The following is a 24,927-nucleotide window of genomic DNA, read 5'->3' on the forward strand; positions in this document are numbered from 1 at the left end:
GGTAGGTTGCCCGCAAACAACTTGAGCATGACGATGCAGCCGGCCGTATGCGACCGAACCCGGAGTATAAGCGAAACCTACGGCTCGTTTTCCCGACCAGAAATGTTGACTATGACGATCACTGAGCTCACTTTCTAGATTTCGGGCGTCGTTCGCAAGAAACGGATAAAAGAATATTACGAAGCATTTTCTAGAGGCGGAGATGCTCCCGCCGGATGTGCCTCCCCGCACCTTGCCTGACCAAGAAGCGGCTCGAAACGACGACCCAGGCGGTGACAGCGGGTGCTTGCCGCCGCCCTTTTAAATCAAACAGGTGGCCAAAAAGGAAGTTCCACGTGGTATAAAGTGGATGTTAGTATGGTGAAGAATTACGCTAGGCATTGTCATCCCTGATTTGGCCACTACTGAACAAAAAGCGGCCGCCATGCTAGGCTACAATCCTCTAGACCGACCGGCCGCGTGGCCTGGCGAGCGACCCGGCACCGCCAACCTGCCCGCTCACGTGCGGGGCGGTGAGCGCCCGAAGAAAAGCGCTGCCTGCGCGCAAGGATTAACACAAGGCCCAGCCCGGCTGGCGTCTTGTACCAGATTGCTAAAATTACAGGTCCCGGAAAACAAAGTTCCACGTGTGAGTAAATAGATGACAGTGAAGTAAAAAACTGCGTTAACCAATTTCATTCTCAATTGCATTGATAGCAGCGACCAAACAACTGCCGAGATGGTAAGCCTGAAGTTCACACCATCCGACAAACGTGTGCCAGCTGCAAAATATCGCTTAAGACCCTGTTCTCCAACTCGTCGCACACGAGCGTAGTGAGTTTCAGTTCCCTAAATTCCTGACGTCCCTAAGACTAGGATCCCCCATCGAGAAGCTGCCTGTTACCCCAAATCACTACACCGCGACTTGTTTGGTCTCGTACGTAGCATCGATTTTCGTGAGCAGTCGTTAGTCCTCAAACTGCTGGTCGATGAACTTGATACTAGAGAAACAAAACCTCACTTTAAACCAACAAAACAAGAACAAAACAAAAAAGGCTACACAGAAAATTAAATATTCCGCGGCGAGGTACACAAAACGGTAACATAAGCTTCTGTAAACCCGCCCCAAAGTCGTTGAAAACTCGCGTTCATACTTGCGGAAACGTTGTCGCGAAAAGTAAACAAATACTACATACACAAAGCGGATATGATTTGTAATCCGATCAGGGCATAAGTAAAAAAGCATTGTAGTTAAATCAGCCACCGCTTAAGACAAACTGTAGATGTTAGAAGCATATTTAAGTATGCGGGGCAAAGCAGTCCACTCACCTTTTCCGCGTAGACATTACCAAGCAATGCGCACCGGATACGCACGCTGAGATTTTCATTTAGCGGCACGTTTCCGTTGCTGTTGCAAGATCTATCGTATTCATTGCTTCTACACTCTGGTAGATGAATCATCCCGTGCATCCAATAATGAATTCACAGTGTACCTTTCTCGGTATCAGTTGCATCGTCCTCTTGGCGTTGACTGAATCTACGAGCTGCGGGTCATGATTGTAGCAACTACCTTGAGGATCTGGTGCCATGGCAACAAGCGAGTCGCTGTTTTTTTACCCATAAATTAGGCAAGTGGACCATTCCTTTTGTCATTTGCATCAAAACCCCGAAAAAGGAGCATGCAGTGGGGACTACGACGACACCAACCACAACAACAACAACAACACCCGGTGTCATAAGCACAGCAAATGGGTTCTAGCAGACGGCCACTTAACACCACATCCCCTGAGTAACGTCACTCACAGGTGGCACCCATAGGTCGGCGTCATCACTCCTCAGTACACTCATTTGTACTCATTTGTACTCAAACTCACGAGTGAGTACGATGATGATTGAGTACACACCCAGAAAAAAAAGGTGAGTATGATGACGAGTGAGTACAGGGTATGTCCACGACTCGTGAGTACAGTACTCATGAGTACACTACTCATGATTTTGAGTACTATAGAGTACAGTATTCATGAGTATGAGTACTCATGAGTTTGAGTACTAATGAGTATGAGTACTCATGAGTACACAGTACTGGTGAGTACACAGTACTCGTGAGTATACAGTACTCATGAGTATACAGTACTCGTGACTACACAGTAGTACACAGTACTCGTGAGTACACAGTATTCATGAGTACAATACTCCGGAATATTGGTTTTGCGAGTGCTTGCACTCTTCAGTATATGCACTCGTGAGTACAGTAGTGCAAACAACTTTTATCATGAGCTCGAGTCCCGACGCGCGTGTACGAGTCGCAAACATTTAGCGGTGCCGCTGTGCAGCTTAACAGTCAAAGATGGCAAAATTAGACAACGAAAACTGAACCTCCCCCCTTTCCCGGTCCCTGTTTGGCGCTGTAAGCATTTCTCGGCCGTAGCTCGCAAAGGGGTCACGGTGAAGAGGGAAAAACGAGGGGGTGAGGGCCCGGCGGGAAACGCGGCCGCAGTTGCTCTACTCCTATGGCACCCTAGCCGCAGTTATTTTTGTTGACGCGGCCTCTGAACGCGTGGCGGCTACATTGTGCTTGCTCCCTTCCAGTTGTTTCAGGGGAGAGGCGGTGGAGGCTGCTAACAATGCACGTACTAGGCGTACTGAAGTCCCTCTTTTTCGGTGTTCAGAAGTTTCCGTAGACGCATGTCCCGCTGTGGAGTCGTTTCGTGGGCCGAACCGCTCATTTCAACAGTCGCGGTTAATTTACGTAACTCCCGTCAAACCGACTGCGTGGTTTGTAACGTTTGTCTCACTAAAATTGTCCGCACCATTCCGCTGTGCTTATTTAGGCGACAATTTCGCTGATGTACGTGCGCCCGTATGGTTTTATTAGGTTCCCGTTTTGAAACATTTTGCTCAGGCTCGCAAGTAATATGGTCTCGTGTAGTGCCATTTACAAGTTAGCATATAGCCCCACCGTATAGGCGTGGCGGTGGAATTGGTCCCAGCAATGAAAATAAAATATCCGAGTACACCTCAGCACGTTTGTGAGTTAGGAATCGGACATCATAATATCCAGTTGAACGCGTGCGACGCCTTGTTTATCCTCGCATATTTTGTTTATCCTCGCATAATTAATTAAACCATTTTATTTTTTTCTGTTTAGCTTTTCATTTGAGCCACGACCTAGCTATAGGATGTTGCAGTCGACAGGATCAGGATTTGAGGCCATGAGAGGACGAACGAATGGAGAGACGAACAATGTGGACGAACCACACCACGACTACGAGAGTGCGGCACGCAGACGTGACGCACCGACAGACTCCATGTCAGTGGTGGTCGACACACTGCGGTCTTCAGCGGAACGCTACGTCCTATGCTCTGCGAAGAAACAGCAGTTCGTGAGTGCACTACGATTACGAAGGCTACCCTGCTCTGGCCGTAAGGACGACATCGTCTTGCGTCTTCTAGAAGACAACGGAGAACGTCGCCATCTCTCCAAACGAACGAATGTGCCAACGCTACTTCAGGGTGCCTGCGACACCAAACGGCAGACGACCCTGCAAACGGCGCTGTTTGAGAGCAGGAGGCTGCGGGAGGAGGGGGAGGCGAAGGAAAATCTTTAATAATGTACAAGACAGTGTAAAGAGAGGGAGAGGCGGTTAGGCTTTTCTTGCGTGGGTGATATTCTTCATTCCGGGATACCATTGGTCGAGGCCGGCGCCCGTGCCCGCTGGACAAGAGCCCGGCTGAGACTCTAGGTCCGAGCAGCCGGACAGCGCCGCATCCTAGCCCTCCCTCGTTGGCTTCACTTTTACTTTTAACCCTATATTATACTGGCAGGCCCATACCATATGATACGTGTCTGCCCACTGACCGCAGAAGTTACACGAACCCGAGAAGAACGGGTTGATGTGTTTGAGCATTGCGGGGCTGTAGATTGAGCCCGTCTGCAGCCGGCGACGATGGCGCTCCTCAGTTCTATCCAGGCCCTTGGCGGGCACCGGGAACACCCGCCTACCATGGCGCAGGCATGGTGTGACCTCAGAGATTGTGGTTAGCGGGTAAGGTACAAGTGTACGGTCAGATCCTGGGAAGTAAGAGGAACTTCGGGGGAGAGACGCTCGGGCGGCTGTGTGCGCAGCTTCATTCCCCTCTACTCCCTGGTGGCCAGGTACCCACACAAGTTGTTTTATGGTGTCGGATATTTCTGGATTGGAATTTTTGAGAATTTGTTTTATAGCTAGGAGTGCTATCCGACCCCTGATAAAATTTCGGCAAGCTTGTTGCGAGTCAGACATTATGTGCGTTGCGTCAGAGTGAGTGGCGACCAAAGCTATGGCCGTCTCTTCAGCAAACTCAATTTTACTCGTTTTCACCGATAGTCCATCTACCTGTATTCCCTCATGCAGGACCGCAACCGTACAGATGCCGTCCGGTGTGGGCCCCGCTGCGTCTACATAATACACGCCTTTACGGGTGCCATATTGTTTTGTTATGGCTGTTGCTCGGGCTTGCCTTCTTCCTGAGTTTCGGTCCAAATGCATATTACGGGGCAGAGGTTTAACGATTAGCCTGCGGCGCAAAGAGGGAGGGATGTCCGCTCTATCTTCAGTGGTAGGGGGTAGAGTGATGCGGAGATCTTCAAGGACCTGCCTGCCAGTAGTTGTCATTGACAGTCGCATGATTTGAGTCGTGTACTGAGCCTCTATGAGCTCAGTGATCGTATTGTGCATCCCGAGCTGTGTTAAACGTTCGGTAGACATTTTAGAAGGGAGTAATAACAAATGTAATAACGCCATTGCCCTTAACAAACTTAGATCCACGTGTGAAAAAATCAGCCTCATGATCGGTCGAGTATCCGGCAAACACGGGGGCCTCCAGGAATGCGAAACGCTCCGCCTAGTGCAGGCCTTCGTCATCAGCCGCATAACATATGCAGTGCCCTATCTCAAGGTACGACAAAACGATCTTAAGAAACTTGACAATAGGATCAGGTCAGTTGTTCAGAGTGCGTGATGAACGAGAAAGTTTTCAGAGACAACTGGCGAGAGCCGGCCGCACGTTTCCCACGGTGCCTGGACTGCACGAGATCCGGACATAGGCAGAATGCACGACGACACGCACATGAACGCTGCGACGCATGCAAAATTGTGATTGCGTGCTCACCGGACCTCTCCTAGGTAATCGCCACGATTACGGAAACGCATCGAAGGTCAGTGCATTTCTGGCGAGATAACGGACACACATTGCTCTGCTACATCGCCCACGAGCTACATCGCCCACGCGCAGGTCATTCCAGCAACGAGCAACGAGACGCGCAACGTACGCAGCGTGCACGAGCCAGAAGGCACCACGTTCCTGGCACCCGCTATTTCGGTACAGACGTACACGAACGGAACGCTGAGAGCACGGAACGCAACGGAGCCAGTACGTACATTTTTCGCTCGTGCTGTCCAGGCGCCGGTCCACGCAACCAACGACATCACATCCGGATTGGTGGATATGGCCACGACAAGCGAACAAGACGCACGGTGGCCGAAATGCACCATACGTGGCGAACAACCGCACACCAATTATGGGGGAGTTTCCTAGATAAAATAAGAAGCACAGCGCACGAAACGCACCAGAGGCGACGAACGACATGCAAGTTGAACCAGTGGAGCTGACCACGGCGAACGAAATGCACAGCGCACGGAACGCCACCAAGCCAGCACACACTGAGGAAACTACTATTCCCGACATCCTCCGCTCCCACTGCTGCTATCCGGACTTGGCCAGCGAATGTTACAACCGCAGAAATCACCTGGCCAAAAGCAACAATAGACCCAGCGCACGCAGTTCAACCCTACCAGAACGTACGAGCTCTCCTCCACACCCGCTGCTCCAACCAGACGTTCAGCGGACCAACGACATAACACTCGTGCAGGTAGGTCCGTCAACGAGCAACGGCACGGCCAGCGCATGCAGCATGTCCGAGCTAGAAAGAAACAAAATCCCCAGCACCCACGCTCCGACCGAGACTCACACGACAAACACCATTTCGTACAAGAAGACGCAACTGCGAGCAAGCGGACTCGGGACTAACGGAGCCTGCTTGTACGGGAGAGATAGCGATTATAGCATTATCGAAACAACGCGCAAAAAACGAGGGCTTGAGCGACGACACGGACATGGCAAGAACGGAAACAAATGAACCCGCTCCAGACGAAGGCATAGAATGCCCTAACAATGAAGTCACGCTTGCAACGCCAAGGAATGTCGGACCGAACGGACGGCATGAACCACGCCTGCTTCCCCACTACAACGGTTTCACTTCCGAAACAACCACTGCGACTGCGAGCACGGAGCCGCAACGACCTTGACCAATCAGCCATGCCACCCTACGAAAACGCCACGCCACCGCACACTAAACGAAAAGCCGAACGACTCCCGCACGATACGCAACGCACACGTCAATTCAAGCAACGTCCTCATCGCGCCGAACCATGCCATCCCTACACGGCGCAGCTCGCCACCGGACAAACCGGACGTCTACGCCCCCACATGCATCAAGCACGCGACGAGCTACACGAACACAATCGCCGACGGAAGCGGCGCGGCTAACGCGACGCCGTAAACACTGTCAAGTTCAGGTCTGACGAAGGCAATCCCACGGCACACACACAATAAAATCAAGCAGATTTGAAATTCACCGAAACTCAATGAGACGAACACCCTCTTAACGAAGTTTCTAGTATCCGGAACAATAAAAAACAAACGCCAGCATCGAGCATCTGCGAATAAGCTGACAGTGATCTCGATACGAACGGACGTCAATCTACGCGAACGTTTTATTGTGCCTACGGGCAGGCACAATTCAGATTTGTAGCACGATTACGAGAGTATCAACGCACCCGGAAACGAAAACGGGCGACAAAAGCTGCCGCCCGAAGACACGCACAAAACCGCAGTTTACGCCCACGGCCGTACCGAAAAGTCCCTAACTCCCCTGAGCACGACCCGGCCTAGACTTCGTTGTTTTATTCCTGAAACAAGAGGAGACGCCAGAAGCAACGCGAGTGCTTACGTTTTGTTTCGCTCTCTCACATGTACGTGCCTTCGCGCAGTAAGTCGCCCTACGACAGTGCACCGCGTCAGACGTTTCTTCCTCAGTCCTGATATATATGTAACCTGTGTTTTTCTAATCAGTTAAGCATTTTATTTTTTTCTATTTATTCTTCCATTAGAATTACGACCTAGCTAACAGTGGAGATAAGTTGATTATTCGTGAGTGATACAAATTGAATACTCATGAGTACAGATTGAGTACTCATGAGTGCAGAATGAGTAGTACTCGTGAGTGCAGAATGAGTAGTACTCGTGAGTGTAGAATGAGTAGTACTCATAAGTACAGAAGATTGAGTAGTCATTAGTACAGATTGAGTACTCATGAGTACAGAGTGAGTACTCATGAGTACAGATTCAGTACTCATGAGTACATATTGAGTTCAAATACTCGTGAGGACAAATGAGTTTCAGTACAAGTGAGTATGATTACAAATGAGTATTTGATGAGTGAGGACGAGTGATTTTGTGAACAGACGAGCTTTTTGAGTCTGAGTTTGATTGAGTACAGCGTGAATGAAAAAAATTGTGATTGAATTTGAGTGAGTTCTTTCTGTTTTGCCGACCTATGGTGGCACCACGACATGTCATCGAGGCAAATACCGCTGGGCATCCACGGTGACGGAAGCGCGCCACACTGTTAAGCTCTGTTCATAATGCTCCCCTGATGTCGTAGAAAACATTGGTTCGGGTGATTTATTTAAAAGTTTGGTAAAGTTAATATCAGGTGTAGCGGACTTTTGTGTGGATCCCCTTTCCCTGCTTATCTTACTTGGATCTGATGAAGGGTGATCGATGGTGCAGTGGCAGAAGCGTTTAGGGCAGGTTGGTCGATCGATGTTTTGGTTTTCACTTCGAAAGTGCATGGCAACAACGGAAGCAACTGCACCGCAAGTATAAAAACGGACGCTGCTGGCGCAGCCTGAGATGTACGCGGGAAAGTACAGTTAAGTAGCTAGAATATAGAGCATAAAAAATGTGCATTGCAGAACAGACGAGAAGTAAGGAGTCACAGGTACAGGCACAAAGTTTGTATTTTTTGTTTAGAGTGAGCGAAGATATTTACACGTAATTTCGCGGTCATTAAAAAGAGAGGTAGCGTACGATCAACCTACAAGTGTAAACTTTGTTAAAAATCGCTCGTAAGGACAAGTATTACAGTGCAGATGACATAAAATAAATCTAGATGTACTAGTAACACAATAACCAGGGCAGACGAAAGAAGCCCGCCTGTATTCCAGGTCACAGGTTACTGCACGTAGCGGATGACAACGAGAAGTACTAAACTACGGAATTACAAGCTACCTTTTACGGAAGACATTTCGCTCCAAAACAGTATTTGTCCAACACCCCCGCCACCCCCCCCACGTATTCATTCCGGTGTAGCCGCTTTACCCAGCCCCCATCCAGCACTCCTTCTTGCCACGGCTGACCCATCTCTTCCAACTGTTGTTGTTCCACCACCCATGCCACTTTCACAAGTAGCGCAATCAGCAGGACGCGGCGGTGACGCAGTTATCAGATGATTGCGGACAATCATCAGAAGCGCGAATGGGCCCAAAAACAGCCGACAACCGTTGTCGCCGTTGCCGCCTCAAATTCCACCTTCCAGAGTATTTATAATTTCTCGCGGTTGGAGGGCAACCTGCCCGCTTGAAAGGCCCGCGTAAGCATGTAATACTATTTTAGCTCAAAAGGCTTTCCCAAGGACATTTTCGCCAGTGTATTTCACGCCTAACAAGACGCCATATCACCGGTTGCCGGTTTATGTCTGCACGGGTTGGAATACGAAGGAGGGCGCCGTGCACGCACAGATGCCCTTCATGCCACTATCGATGACATGCCCCATGTGTTGGCGGGAGATTTAAACGCGACCACTCATTTATCAAGGCGCCCTTTCAGCGGTCCTCCATAATTGAGTGGTTTGGGTCTGGGTTTTGGTGTGTTACACCGAGAGTAACAGGCCTACCAGGTAAGATTGAAACAGAGTCCTATGTTTGTCCACTAAGATAAAGCTCGAGGCCTTGCAGGTATTAGCTTAGAGGAGGAAGAGCGGGAGCTGATGGAGCGTCGGCCCGAGCAGAACCGCGAATGGCGGCTAATACAACGGAAAGCTGTGGTCGCCACCGTAACCGCCTCAAGTTCAATGTCGTCGAGTAGATGCGAATTCCTCCTGCATAGACAGAAACGTGCCCGCTTGCAACCCCACTGGGGCAATATTCTTCAGCATAAAGTGCTTTCAGAGCACCATTTGAACTGGCTTCTTCTACTTCTAAGCACGCGCACATAAACGGCTGCCGGGTTATGCGCGCACGTGTTGGGGGGGGGGGAAGAAGTGACATGAGAGTGCAGCTATAGGTTTCATGCCTTTACTGATGACATATCTGTTATACTGGCGGATGGTCTCAACTTGGACGTCAAACGTTCCAATGCTACCTATCCGGTCTCTGCTCAGTGGCCTGGCAGATTCATGGTCGGTGTGTTACACAAATAGTAAGATACCTACTACGCGGGAGTAAAACAGACAGCTCTTAGCTGTCCGCGAGAATAAGGCTGGGGTTCTTTCAAGTTTTATTCAGATAGTTGGCTAGGAAGTATGCTCATTTCCAAAAGTAAAAGGAAACATGTCTTCTTTTGTGAACTCCGTGAAATGCGTGCAGCTTCCCATGTGATCCTCCTTCACCCAAGTGGAAGTGTACAAATTTTTTTCGTCAATTTATGCCGACGACTGCAAGCTAAGGCACTTGTCCCCACCTCTATTTGAGGGAACCAATTATGTACGAACTAGCTCAGCAACTCGTTTTGTCATACCGTACACCTTGCATTGTTTCTTGATGTCACTCACCCTTTCTCTTCCCGCTTTCTTCTCTTCCAACACCTCCCTTTAAAACAAATAAGCGATTACATGCTTTCCCTGCGGAATCGCACATCCCGCCGGCTTCACCTCGGCAAAGCTTGAAGGTACGAATGACGCTACAATGAACGAGCATCTTTCAGACCTCCACCGTGTCGGCTTCATGACACTTGGCCCTGCGACCTCGATGAGGAGCCCGGTTTTAAGGTTTCCCAGGGGTCGATTAGCTTCGCTTGTAGCCCAGTTCTCGATTGGAGAGGGGTGGTCAGTCTTTACAGCTTGTACGAGAACAGACGTATCACCCTAAAAGCTTCCTACCATTATATTTCGGTTACGTTCATACAAGAAGCGGGAGTTGAATTCACGCAGTAATCTTAACTCATAGCTCAGGGGTAGTGGCAGCGCGTCAAAAAGTCAGAATTAACAAACTACTTAAAAGAAACTGAGAAAAGGGATACAACCGAAACAAAAAAGCCGCCACGGCAAAAATAAAAATGTTTCCTTCCGTGCCGTACGCTAAGGTAACATTGCAAGGCCTTACTTAGCTTGCTATGCGCTTCGATGTGAGTATGTACTTTCGATGCATGTTAAAATTCCAATCATTTGTCCGCATAGAAGTTGTGCTGATAAGTCATGGGAGGTGGGGGCCAAATACTACAACAGGGTGGTGAGATTCTTCTCTGGTGATTGAGTGCTGTTTCTGTAGCAAAGAGCCTTCCCAGCGTAGTTGTACCTAAACTCTGCCTCTTAGTTGTCCGCTATGGTGATTACTTCGGCAAACCGCACAGTGCACAGGCATAAGTTGTGCTTCGGAAGCCGGCAGAGGACAGCAGAAAAAATAGAGGAAAGTAAGAGGCAGAAAAAAAACGAACCAATAGAAGAAATGAAAAGGAAAGGAATACAAAAATTGGCTCTAATCCACGCTGCGAAAGCTGTAAACAACATCCAAAACTATTGCTCATGTGACATCACTTGAATTCAAACGCGTGGCTCTATATAAAGTGAAACCAGGGAGTCTGGCAGCCGTACCTCGGATTCGCGTGGGTGGGGTTCCGAATGCAGCAGCCTAGGGCACGGCGGTGTTCGAGCCGTAGACGTCGGCTCGAACACCGCCGAGGGAAAGAAACAACTAGAGCTAATGTCCGGGCAGAGCCAGGAAAGCAAGAAGAAACTACTGTGAGTCTCGATAAATGGTTAGTCACAGCTTATATTAAGGTGGGTCCACGCAGACCTTAGAGGAAATGAGACACACTGAGGCGGGCGAAAAACATTAACATTTAGTTTAATGGGGCGCCTCAGTGGTACCGGCTTCCTCACCAGGTTGGGCGGACTCGTTCGGGTTGCAGGGGTGATACATCGTTGACGGGACGCCGATGGGTCAAGTGGGTCTCGGGGCCAGGAGATGGAGGTAGTGCGGGGCCGGCGGCTCGAAAGGCCTGTGCGGTGGACCCGAGGGCAGGAGAGGGATGCAGTGCCAGACTGGTAGTTTGGCGAGCTCCGACTGCAGGCCGCGGTCATCAAGGGGAGGCCGGAGGACCGGTAGCTTGGCAGGCTCGAGATGTAGACCGGGGCAGGAAACGCAGGCAGCGTGCGGGTTCTTGGGAGGGGCGCGCTTTCGGATTGCTACTACGGCTGCGTCCGAATGGCAAGACGGTCGCCCCCAAGTCTGCCTGATCCTCTCCGTTCGCTCTTCTTTATCTCCTCCTCCTCCAACGTCCGAGCAGCGGCGGGGAAAAGGGGGAGAAGGTCCGGCTTCCAGCGGCGGTGAACGACGCGGTGCGTCGAGCAGAGGGGAAGCCCGGCTCGCCCCGAGGCAAAACGGAACCCTATGTCCTAAGCGAAGCTGCCGCGCGTTACCACAAAAGAACCTTCCGTGGTCAAAGTTCCTCTATCTAGTTCGGATTAGCCGGGGAACACATACAACCGTCTTTTCCGCCCACTCTAGGAGAAGAGGTTTGCCAACTCAAAAGTCTTGAATCACACCCGTGTAGGCATGCACATTATGCGAACCGCGAAGTCCAGTCATGGAGCACGGCACAGTTTGCAGGTTGGGCAATAAAGACACAGGGGAAGAGGCACCACTAAAGCACATAACAAGGCGCATTGTCGCCTCTATAAACTTGACCCTAGTGATCGTTGCGAAAACTTCCATTGTACAAGTTACAAAAGAAATTAAACAAATAATACGGATTGCGGATGCTCGGAATTTTGCCCCAGAAGCATCAACCACCATCGCGTGTTAGGGAGGGTACGGTGCAGCATGCCTGCTTCGCCAAGCATAATCGTGCAATGGCTGAGGACGGCCGCATCACGCGGCTGGAAGGAGCGATTGGATGGAATTCTGAATAATTTTATAGATCACAGCTTCGGGCGGCATGTCCCCGAACGGGCTCGCCGTTGGGGTACTGTATTCAGGAGACGGGGGTCATGGCCTTTCTCTGTCAGCCACGGTTACCGGCTGTTGCTCATTTCCGGTTTCGGACACACCAATTTTGAGTTTGTTAACATTCACAATTTTCACCTCTTTCGTTCGGATCTCACGGATTCTGCACGTGACGTCAGAGAGCTTCTCGACCACGCGTAACGGGCGTTTCTATTTCGGCGCGAGTTTTTTGGTCAGTCCGGGTGTCCGGAATTCTACCTTCGTCAAAACTTCGTCGCCTACCTCGAAACAGCTGGGGCGGCCTTTTAGATCAGAGCGCGCATTTCTCTTTTCTGCTGTTTTAACGAGAGCCACGGCCGCCAGCTGGTGTGATATGAAGAAGCGTCGAGCCAGTTCCGCGCGGTAATCCTCTATGGTGTTGTAATGAATCTTAGCCGCCTCACCGTCGACATTCGGCGTCTGTCATCGCGCCCGTGGAGGAGGAAAAAGGGGGTTTTGTTGGTGCCCTCATGAACCGCGGTCTTGTAAGCGAACATCGCGAAAGGAAGCCACTGATCCCAATCTTGTTGGTCATGAGCGACAAAATGACACAACATGCCCACCAACGTTTGGTTCAGCCTTTCTATGGCGCCGTTACATTCAGGTTGATACGCGGTCGTTTGTAGCTTCTTGATACCTAAGAGATCGTAGACCTCTTTCATGACCCGGGACACAAAGTTTGTACCCTGATCGGTCAGCAGCTGTTCGAGCACAGCGTTTCCCAGTACTACCTTTTCTACAAATGCTCTCGCAACGTTTCTGCTTTCGGGTCATATAAAGGAACAGCTTCCGCGTAGCGGCTCAAATGGTCCACGAAGACCAATATGTACTTGCTGCACGCTGAGCTAGTCGGCAGTGGACCCACTCTGTGCATCGCCGTGCGGTGAAATGGGGTTCTACGCCTCTCAAACACCTGTAAGGGAGCACGCGTCTGGTCCTTGGGGGTTTTGGGAATGGCGCAGGAGAGGCATTTGCGACAGTACTCCACAACGTTTTGTCGCATCCCGGGCCAAAAATACGCCCTGCTAGTCCTTTGACGCGTCCTCCGGGCACCTTGGTGACCCGCATACGGAGCATCGTGGTGAAGAAGTAACAGCTCGCCGTTCATGGAGGCCGGTACCACCAGACACCCTTTATTATCATCTGGATTGTCTCTGAACCGGAGTAGTCCTCTGTCATCCACATAGTACTGTGCATCACGACCGCCGGCATGAAGTGACTTGAGGATGGGCTGCAGCTGCGGGTGGTCGTCCTGTTCCAGCTTTATACAGACCTTATTAACTACCGGCACGAAACCCTCGACTACCCGGACTGCTGACTAACACAATGTATCGGCATTCTGATTCACTGTCCCTGTCCTGTGAATGACTTTGAAGTCGTACTCCTGAAAGAGTAGGTTCCATCTCACTAGCCTCGAGTTTGGGTCGCGAGCGCTCATCAGCCATTTTAAGGGCTGGCAGTCAGTGACATTGCGGAAGTGCTACCCGTAGAGAAAACACCGGAAATGATGAACGGCACATACTACGGTGAGGCATTCCTGTTGCGTGGCTCCATACTTCTGCTCCGTGGAGCTTAACTGGTGACTCGCGTATGCTATTGGATGTTCGTTCCCCTCAAACTCCTGTGACACCACCGCTCCTACAGGCCCCTTCGACGCGTCTGCCGCGAGCGTGAATGGTCTACTGAAATCGGGGAAACTTAACACTGGAGCCTCCATCAACTTTATTTTCATAGTAGAGAAGGCAGTCTGCTCTACGTCGCCCCAGTGGAACGGTTTCTTGGTGGTAAGTTGTGTCAACGGACGAGCCTGCGCTGCGAAGATGGGAATGTGTCGCCGAAAGTAGGACAAAAGGCCCAGGAATTGCCCCACCTCCGTCTTTGTCTTGGGCTCGGGGAAGTCACTCACGCACTGTAATTAAGCCGGGTCGGGACTCACGCCTTCCACCGATACAATATGTCCGAGGTATTCGACTTCGGGCCTAAGGAACTGGCATTTGGAAGGTTTGAGCTTAAGGCCCACCACCTGTAATCTCTGGAATACATTCCGCGGGTTGGTCAGGTGGTCTTCAAAGGAGCTGCTGTACACCATATAGTCATAGAGATACACACAGAGGTCGGCGAACTTACTCATGAGTCCACTCACTCAGACTCATTTCGACTCAAACTCACGCGTGAGTTTGAGCTTGAGTGAGTTTGAGCCGAGTGATCCCGACGGAGTTTGAGTCCGATTGAGTTTGAGTACGCCTGAGACCTAGTGATTTCTGACTCCATTTTGAGTTCTGAGTACATTTTGAGTTTGAGTCCATTTTGAGTTCTGAGTACATTTTGAGTTTGAGTGCATTTTGATTTCTGAGTCTACAGCTACCATCATCCTCCATAAGGAGAGCAGTAAAATACCTATAAGGAAGGGTGTCAGACAAGGAGACACAATCTCTCCAATGTTATTCACAGCAGGCTTACAAGAAGTATTCAGAACGTTGGATTGGGAACAGGTGGGAGTAAGGGTTAATGGAGAATACCTCAGTAACCTCAGATTTGCTGATGACGTTGCCTTGCTAAGTAACTCGGGGGACGAATTGCAAAGCATGCTTTCCGCACTGGGCGAACAGAGTAGAACCGTGGGCCTGAAAATAAATATGCAGAAAACTAAAGTAATGATCAATATCATCGGGACAGCACAGCAGTTTAAGATAGATGGCGAGGCAGTGGAAGTGGTAAGCGAATATATATACTTAGGCCAAGTTGTGACCCCAGATCCCAACCATGAGGCAGAGATAATTAGAAGGATCAGAATGGGGTGGGGTGCATATGGCAGACATTATCAGATAATGAATAGCAGCCTACCATTGCCGTTGAAGAAGAAAGTGTACGACAGCTGCATCTTACTGGTACTCACCTACGGGGCAGAAACTTGGAGGCTCACTAAGAGGGTTCAACTTAAATTGAGAACGACTCAGCGGGCAATGGAGCGGAAATTGATAGGTGTAACATTAAGGGACAAGAAGAGAGCGGAGTGGGTCAGGGAGCAAACTGGTGTTAAAGACATATTAGTAGAAATTAAGAAGAAGAAATGGACTTGGGCAGGGCATGTAATGCGAAGGCAAGATAACCGCTGGTCATTAAGGGTAACAGAGTGGATCCCTAGAGAAGGCAAGCGCTGCAGGGAGCGGCAGAAAGTTAGATGGGCAGATGAGATCAAGAAGTTTGCGGGGATAAATTGGTCACAGTTGGCACAGGACCGAGGTAATTGGAGAATAATGGGAGAGGCCTTTGCCCTGCAGTGGGCGTAGACAGGCTGGTGATGATGATGATGATGATGATGATGATGATGATGATGATTTCTGAGTGCATTTTGAGTTTGAGTCCATTTTGAGTTCGAGTCCATTTTGAGTACTGAGTACAATTTGAGTTTGAGTCCATTTTGAGTTTGAGTGCATTTTGAGTTCTGAGTAGATTTTGAGTTTCAGTCCATTTTGAGTTCTGAGTACATTTTGACTTTGAGTACATTTTGAGTTTTATTACATACTGAGTTTTGAGTGCATTTTGAGTTCTGAGTACATAGGAGTTTTGAGTCCATTTTGAGTTTGAGTACATATGAGTAGACTAGCAGGCAGCTATGGTTGGCTGTTAGGTTTCATAAGTCACTGTGGGCTCGGAATTCAGGTTACATGCGGGTCGGCACCAAGCGCGATGCATGATCGGTTGGGAGGGAGAGGGTGTCTGATTTTTTTTTAGTTTCTTGTTGAATTTTCATGGCCATAAGGACTTGCTGTATACCTAATTTTCGCGGCTGGGCGCGTGAGTGCTGATTGACTGGTGAGGTCATAAAAAAGGGTTGTCCTAAATTTCCTCCTGACGGGTTCATTAAGAGCGTGGGAAAGGGGGTGGGAAAGCACATGGTGGTGCTGGCGTGCTGGTAGTTCGCCTGCTACTGTTCACGGCTTGATATACTAGGGGTCACAAAGGAACAGGTGAGAGCCGGGGGGAAATGGGGGTGGGGGCTGTCCTTTCTGCTGTTTCAAATGAATTAGCTGAATTGACTGGGCAGCGCCCCTTAAGACAGAATAATGACCACATTAGATTAGGTGAAAAGTAAAACTGATGAGGCTAAGGTGTGTAAGGTATCAAATGAAAGGTCCGGATTAACGGAATCAAGCAGGGTAAATAAAAAAATGCTTCCTGATCGTAGTCATCAGGCAGTCATAATGAGTCATAGATTGGGTTAAAATTGAAAACTACGCTGCGAGGGCATCTGGGGAATCAAATTCAAGGTCTTGATGTGGGGAATCATTCGGGACGAAAATGAGTTATGGATATATCATGAGGTAGTTAGGGTAAGTCATAGATTCGGTTAAAATTCAAGTTCATGACTCTAGGACGTGTGGCGTATCAAATTAAAGGTCTGCATGAGGGTAATCACGTGCTTCCTCATTATTATCATGACATGGTCAAAATGGGTCATAAATTAGGTTAAAATTCACAATGATGCCACTGGATGTCCGGGGCATCAAATTGAAGGTTCCGATAAGGGAAATCACGTGGTACAAAAATGTGGCAGGGCTATATCATGATATAGTCATGGTTAGTCATTGATTTGTTTAATTTCAAATTGATTCCGCTAGGATGTGATGGGTATCAAATTTACGGTCTTGACGAGGGGAATCACGTGGTACAAATAAAAAAAAGGCTTCGTAGTTCGAGTCATGAGATCGTCATTATGAGTCATAGATTGGGTTATTTTCAAGGTGAGGCCGCTGAAGCATCATCATCATCATCATCACCAGCCTATCTACGCCCACTGCAGGGCAAAGGCCTCTCCCATTATTCTCCAATTACCTCGGTCCTGTGCCAACTGTGACCAATTTATCCCAGCAAACTTCTTGATCTCATCTGCCCATCTAACTTTCTGCCGCCCCCTGCAACGCTTGCCTTCTCTAGGGATCCACTCTGTTACCCTTAATGACCAGCGGTTATCTTGCCTTCGCATTACATGCCCTGCCCACGTCCATTTCTTCTTCTTAATTTCTACTAATATGTCTTTAACACCAGTTTGCTCTCTGACCCACTCCGCTCTCTTCTTGTCCCTTAATGTTACACCTATCATTTTCCGCTCCATTGCACGCTGAGTCGTTCTCAATTTAAGTTGAACCCTCTTAGTAAGCCTCCAAGCTTCTGCCCCGTAGGTGAGTACCGGTAAGATGCAGCTGTCATACACTTTCTTCTTCAGCGACAATGGTAGGCTGCTATTCATTATCTGAGAATGTCTGCCATATGCACCCCACCCCATTCTGATCCTTCTAATTATCTCTGCCTCATGGTTGGGATCTGGGGTCACAACTTGGCCTAAGTAGATATATTAGCTTACCACTTCCACTGCCTCGCCACCTAATTCAAACTGCTGTTCTGTCCCGAGGTTATTGATCATTACTTTAGTTTTCTGCATATTAATTTTCAGGCCCACGGTTCTACTTTGTTCGCCCAGTGCGGAAAGCATGCTTTGCAATTCGTCCCCCGAGTTACTTAGCAAGGCAACGTCATCAGCAAATCTGAGGTTACTGAGGTATTCTCCATTAACCCTTACTCCCACCTGTTCCCAATCCAACGTTCTGAATACTTCTTGTAAGCATGCTGTGAATAACATTGGAGAGATTGTGTCTCCTTGTCTGACACCCTTCCTTATAGGTATTTTACTGCTCTCCCTATGGAGGATGATGGTAGCTGTAGACCCACTGTAGATATCCTCTAGTATTCTTACATAATGCTCATCTACCCCCTGGTTCCGTAATGCCTGAATGACTGCTAGGGTTTCGACCGAGTCAAATGCTTTCTCATAATCTATGAAGGCTATATATAGGGGTTCAGTATACTCAGCGCACTTCTCTATCACCTGATTGATCGTGTGAATATGGTCCATTGTTGAATAACCTTTACGGAACCCTGCTTGTTCTTTAGGTTGACTGAAATCTAAGGTTGCAGAGATTCGATTAGCGATTACCTTGGTAAATACCTTGTAGACGACTGACAGTAAGCTGATCGGCCTGTAATTTTTCAAGTCCTTCATGTCGCCTTTCTTATGGATTAGGATGATGTTCGCGTTCTTCCAAGATTCCGGTACCATTGCGGTCATTAGGCATTGCGTATACAGGTTTGCCAGTTTTTCAAGTACAATTTCTCCGCCATCCTTCAAGAGGTCTGCTGTTATCTGATCCTCACCAGGTGCTTTGCCCCCTTTCATTTCTTTCAAAGCCTTCCTTACTTCTTCGGTCGTTACTGGTGGGATATCTATCTCCTCTGAGCTACTGTCTCGTTCGGCATTATCCTGTATGTCCCGGCTACTGTACAGATCCCTATAGAACTCCTTGGCCACTGTGACTATTTGATCCCTATTTGTGATGACATTGCCTTGCTTATCCTTAAGTGCATACATCTGATTTTTCCCCACGCCAAGACGTCTCTTCACTGATTTCAGGCTACCTCCGTTCTTTGCAGCGTATTCGATCCTCTCCATATAATACTTCCGTATGTCAGCTGTCTTCCGCTTATTGATTAACGTCGAGAGCTCGGCTAGTTCTATTCTGTCAGCTGCGGTAGAGATTCTCATGGTTTGCCGTTTCCTGATTAGATCTTTCATCTCCTGTGAAAGTTTACCAGTATCCTGTCTAGCCATAGTGCCCCCGATTTTTATTGCACACTCCGTGATGATGCGTGTAAGGTTGTCGCTGGCTTCCTTTGTCGTAAGCTCGGCTTCCTCGTTTAGGGCGGAATATCGGTTCTGCAGCGCGATCCTGAATTCTTCTACTTTACGTCTTACTGTTAGTTCGTTTATCGGCATCTTTCGTACTAGCTTGTTGCGGTCCCTCCTCAAATCTAGCCTAATTCGAGATCTTACCATACGGTGGTCACTACACCTTACCCTTCCTAGCACTTCCACATCCTGCACGACGCCAGGGTTGTCGCATAATATGAAGTCTATTTCATTTTTGTGCTCCCCATTCGGGCTCCTCCAGGTCCACTTCCGACTCTCCCGTTTACAGAAGAAGGTATTCATTATGCGGAGGTTATTCCGTTCTGCAAACTCAACTAGTAGGTCCCCCCTGCTATTTCTACAACCTAGACAATAGTTCCCAACTGCCTTGTCTCCACCCTGATTCTTGCCTACTTTAGCATTGAAGTCCCCCATGACTACGGTATACTGTGTTTTTACTTTAGCCATTGCCGATTCCACATCTTCATAGAAGCGTTCCACTACTTGGTCGTCGTAGCTGGATGTGGGCGCGTAGCCCTGTACCACCTTGAGCTTGTACCTCTTATTGAGCCTAATTACAAGACCTGCTGCCCGTTCGTTAATGCTATAGTATTCGTCTATGTTGCCAGCTATGCTTTTATTGACTAGAAATCCCACTCCCAGTTCTCTTCTGTTCTCTAGACCACGGTAACATAGGACGTGTCCATTTTTCAGCACCGTAAAGGCTTCGCCTGCCCTCCTAACTTCGCTAAGCCCTATTACATCCCATTTAATGCCCTCTAGTTCCTCGCTGAAGCATGTGGGGCATCAAATTGAAGGCTCCAGTTAGGGGAATCACGTCGGACACCTAAATAATGCGTCCTGGTTACAGTCATGAGACTCATGGTTATTTTGACTGCTATGAATTCCATATGACTCTGCTAGGGTGTGTGGGGTATCAAATTAAAGGTCTCGTCGAGGGGGTTCACGTGGCTCAAATATAAAAATGCTTTCTAGTTATAATTATGAGGATATAGCGAAAGGTATATAGCAAAATGTACACACTCACACTCACACGCTCACTCACTCACACTCACTCACTCACTCACTCACTCACTCACACTCACTCACTCACTCACTCCCTCACTCACTCACTCACTCACACTCACACTCCCACTCACACTCACACTCACACTCACACTCACACTCTCACACACTCACACTCTCACTCACACTCTCACTCTAACTCTCCCTCTACTCACACTCTCCCTCCACTCACACTCTCACTCAAACTCACACTCACACTCACACTCTCACCCTCACTCTCACTCTCACACTCACACTCACACTCTCACCCTCACCCTCACTCTTACTCTCCCTCACACTGACACTCACACTCACACTCTCACTCGCACTCACACTCACACTCTCAGTCTTACTCTTACTCTTACTCTCAATCACACTCATACTCACACTCTAACTCATACTCTCACTCTCACTCCCTCTAACTCATACTCACACTCACACTCACACTCACACTCTCACTCTCACTCTCTCACACTCTCACTCACACTCACACTCTCACTCTCACTCTCTCTCACACTCACACTCACACTCACACTCTCACTCTCACTCTCACTCTCAGTCACACTCACACTCACACTCACACTCTCACTCTAACTCTCACTCACACTCACACTCACACTCTCGCTCTCACTCTCACTCTCACTCTCACTGACATTCACTCTCACTCTCACTCACACTCACACTCACTCACACTCTTATACGCACTCACGCTCTCACTCTCACTCCACTCACACTCACACTCTCACTATAAATCTCACTCTCACTCTCAATCACACTCACACTCTCACTAACACTCACACTCACACTCTCACTCTCACTCACACTCTCACTCTCACTCACACTCACACTCTCGCTCTCACTCTCAATCTCACTCTCACTTTCACACTCTCACACACACTCACACTCTCACTCACACTCACACTCACACTCTTACTCCACTCACACTCACACTCACACTCACACTCTCACTTTCACTCTCACTCACACTCACACTCACACTCTCACTCTCACTCTCACTCATAGGAACACTCATACTCTAACTCTCACTCACACTCTCACTCCACTCACACTCTCACTCTCAGCCTCACTCACACTCACTCTCACTCACACTCACACTCACACTCTCACTGTCACTCTCACTCACACTATCACTCTCACTCTCACTCACGCTCTCACTCTCACTCTGACACACACTCACACTCTCACTCTTACTCTTACTCTTCCTCTCACTCTCACTCACACTCTCACTCTCACTTACAGGCCCACTCATACTCTCACTCTCACTCCACTCAACCTCCCACTCTCACTCTCACTCTCACTCTCACTCACACCCACACTCACACTCACACTCTCACTCTCACTCTCACTCACACTCACACTCTCACTCTCACTCACACCCACACTCTCACTCTCACTCACTCACACTCTCACTCAGTCACACACTCACAGTCTCACTCACACTCACACTCACTCTCACTCTCAATCACACTCACTCTCACTCTCACTCTCACCCTCACAGTCACACTCTCATTCTCATTCTCACACTCACACTCTAACTCTCACTCTCACTCTCTCACTGTCTCAATCTCTGACGCCATTTGAGTTCTGAATCCATTTTGAGTTCTGAGTTCATTTTGTGTTTTGGGTACATTTTGAGTTTTGAGTCCATGTTGAGTTTCGAGTACATTTTGAGTTTGAGTATATTTTGCGTTTTGAGTCAATTTTGAGTTTTGAGTCAATATTGAGTTTGCGTACATTTTGAGTTTTGAGTCTTTTTTGAGTGTGAGTGCACTTGGAGATTTGAGTACATTTTCAGTTTGAGTTCACTTTGAGTTTGACTACATTTTGAGTTTGAGTACATTTTGAGTTTTGATTACATTTTGAGCTTGAGTACATATTGAGTTCTGAGTACATTTTGAGTTCTGAGTCCGCGTGAGTTCTGAGTTTTTCGCCTAATGTGAGTTTGAGTTTGAGTGAGCGCAGATGTGCTGCTCAGCATTGAGTCTGAGTTTGGGTGAGTGGTGATTCGAAAAAAAAGTTGTGAGTGAGTTTGAGTGAGCCGCGCCAACTTTGCCGAGGTATGGATACACATGACAGACCTTGCCCAACAGTCCTGCCAAGATGACGTCGGAAGTGCGTTGCCATACTGCGCGCTGTTGACTAACCTCATTGGAATACGTCGCCACTGGTAATGCCCCGACGGCGTGTTGAAAGCGGTCTTTTCCCTGTCATTCTTGTGCATTTCTATCGGCCAATAGCCCGTAGCCATATCCATGACTGTAAAAAACTTGGCGGAGCCTAGCTCTGACAGCGTCTCAGAAATGTTTGGTAGGGGGTACGGGTTGACGCGAGTCACATGGTTTAAATCGCGGTAGTCAATGACAAAACGATATGACCTGTCCGGTTTCTCGACCAGCAGCGCCGGCGCACCCCACGGAGACGTAGAGTGCTAATGATCCCCTGGTCCAACAAATCGTTAAGCTGCTTGTCCATGTAGTCTCGCTTGGCACGAGGAATTTGGTATGCCCTACGATAGACAGGCGATGCGCCGTTAGTAGGAATCCGGTGCTTTATCACCTCGCAGTGCCCGATGTCTTTGTTTCTCGTGGAAAAGGTTGAGCTAAACTGAGAGATCAGATCTTGAATCTCTCCTCAAATCTGAATCAGATCAGATTTCTCGGGTTCGCTGACGTGGGAAGACCAAACTTATTGCACAAGCCGGCCGCGCTGATAATCATGCAAACTGCCTTCTCCACCGGCTGTTCGTTCAGGACGGCGGGAACAAGAACCAAGACTGCTTTGTTCCGAGGTAATCTGACATCTTGCAGCGTAGTGTTTACAATGCGCACCAGCAACCGGCCGTCTTCAAAACATCTTAAGAGTATGCTCCTGCAAAGCCAGATACATCTACTAGGTGAGTTTCTGTGACATCCAAGAGCCCATACGCCGGTTCTCAAGCGACCTGGCCTGCCAGCACGCACTCGCTTAACGGCGGTAGTATGCGTTCCTCTGCAAGGCGGGTTGCGGTTGTCTCCGTCGTGAGCCGATCTCGGGGATTTTCGGTCCTGTCGATCTTGCCAGCCCGATTTACAAGGGGTATTTCAACACAGTCTAAGCTTAGTGTCCCCTTGCTCTGCAACAGGTCTATTTTCTGCTCTGAGAGAATGTTTTGGCCGATAAGCCCGGCTACCGGCAACATGGCTTTTTCCTTGATAACAAAAACCTTGCCGTGAAATGGCGATCTCCCAACGACACAGGCACTTCACAACAAGCGACTGTTTCTAAGGTTTCACCCTTTATGCCGACTACGTTCGCTTTCTGTTTTACCCGCCTAAGTTTCTGCTTGCAGTCCGGCACAGCCTCATTGAGAGCGCTATGTCTTAAAAGGCTGACCTTGGAACCAGTGTCTATTAAGCATTTCAACAGAGCTCCATTCAAGCCGCGTTCTACAATGGGCTTGCCTCCCCACAAACGTTTAAAACAGCAGTCTGAGCGCCCCTTCGTTTTCCGCCTACACTCCATTATCTGAGGAAGGGGGCCGTACTAGTTTCCCTGGATCGTCTCGGAAGCGCTTCTGTTTGGGTTTCCCTTTGCTCGGGTGCCGCCGTCAGCGCGCCTGTTCTCTCTACAGTTCCTCGAAAAGTGGGCGTTCTTCCCGCAGTTGTAACAGGCCCCCCGTCGCGGAGAACTCCCCCTCCGGCTCTCGCGGTCGCGCATTTGTTTATTTTGATGTTTGATGCTAGCCTCCAAAAGCTTCTCAACCCTTTCAATGCGCGCAGGCAGCTCGTCTGTCTGCCTGTCGCCTGCCCGCACGCTGCGTACGGGCGCATGACCGCTATTCACCGCTCGTTCTGTCCTCTCCTGTCGTACGGCTGCGTCGACCGGCTCATCCAAGGTCTTGGGGTCTCGCGAGAGAGTGAACCTTTTAAACGGATCCCTTAGCCCGTTCAGGATCTGGGTTTGGAGTTGCCCGTCGAGGAGCTCTCTCCGGATTTCGCTGTTCGATTCCGGCTCGACATCACCCCATCCACCCATAGCCGCGTTGCCCAACGTGCGGAGCCTCGCCGCGATGGACTGCACGTCCTCAGCGTCTTTTTGACTGGCGCATATAAATTTCCGCAATTTTTCGCACTCGGGCTCAGTGTCGAACCATTTTTGTGCCCGTTACTTGAACTCAGCTTAGGTTTTAGCCGCGGCCGCGGCCTCATCATGCCATGCAAAATCATATGCTGCACCAACCATTTCACATCGTGCAATGCCTACCAACTCTGCGTCAGACCGCCCGCCGTGACGTCCCACTGCCTCCAGAACATGCGAAAAGGCAACGATGTAGGCCCCCTGTCCATCTCCAGTTAAGGATGGAACCATGCAACCTAATGCCATACCCCTTGCGCCTATCACGTTCACTTGGGTCATAGTAGCCTCGGCCATGGTGTCTCGTTTCCTTCTATTGTGAGGGTGAAATCTCACGTATTAGCTCTGCGATTTAGCTTACGTACGTCCCACCGCTGCCACCATCTGTCACGGTCGATAATTGCTTAGTCACAGTTTACATTAAGGTGTGTCCACGCAAAGCTTGGAGGAAATGAGACACACTGAGGCGGGCGAAAAACAAACAATTAGTTTAATGGGGGGCTCAGTGGTGCCGGCTTCCTCACCAGGTTGGGCGGGCTCGTTCGGGTTGCAGGGCTGGTCAATCGTTGACGGGACGCCAATGGGTCAAGTGGGTCTCGGGGCCAGGAGATGGAGGTAGTGCGGGGCCGTCGGCTCGAA

At 49.2% G+C, this 24,927-nt stretch overlaps 1 pseudogene; it reads right to left on the minus strand.

Moving 5' to 3' along the window:
- Positions 1-8,505, minus strand: part of LOC144163750 (uncharacterized) — a 120,392-nt pseudogene extending 111,887 nt beyond the window's left edge.
- Positions 8,506-24,927: the final 16,422 nt, after the last annotated feature.

The sequence above is a fragment of the Haemaphysalis longicornis genome, unplaced genomic scaffold, assembly GCF_048455015.1.
Source record: "Haemaphysalis longicornis isolate Haplotype H1 unplaced genomic scaffold, Haemaphysalis longicornis Haplotype H1 scaffold_13, whole genome shotgun sequence".
Taxonomy (NCBI): domain Eukaryota; kingdom Metazoa; phylum Arthropoda; class Arachnida; order Ixodida; family Ixodidae; genus Haemaphysalis; species Haemaphysalis longicornis.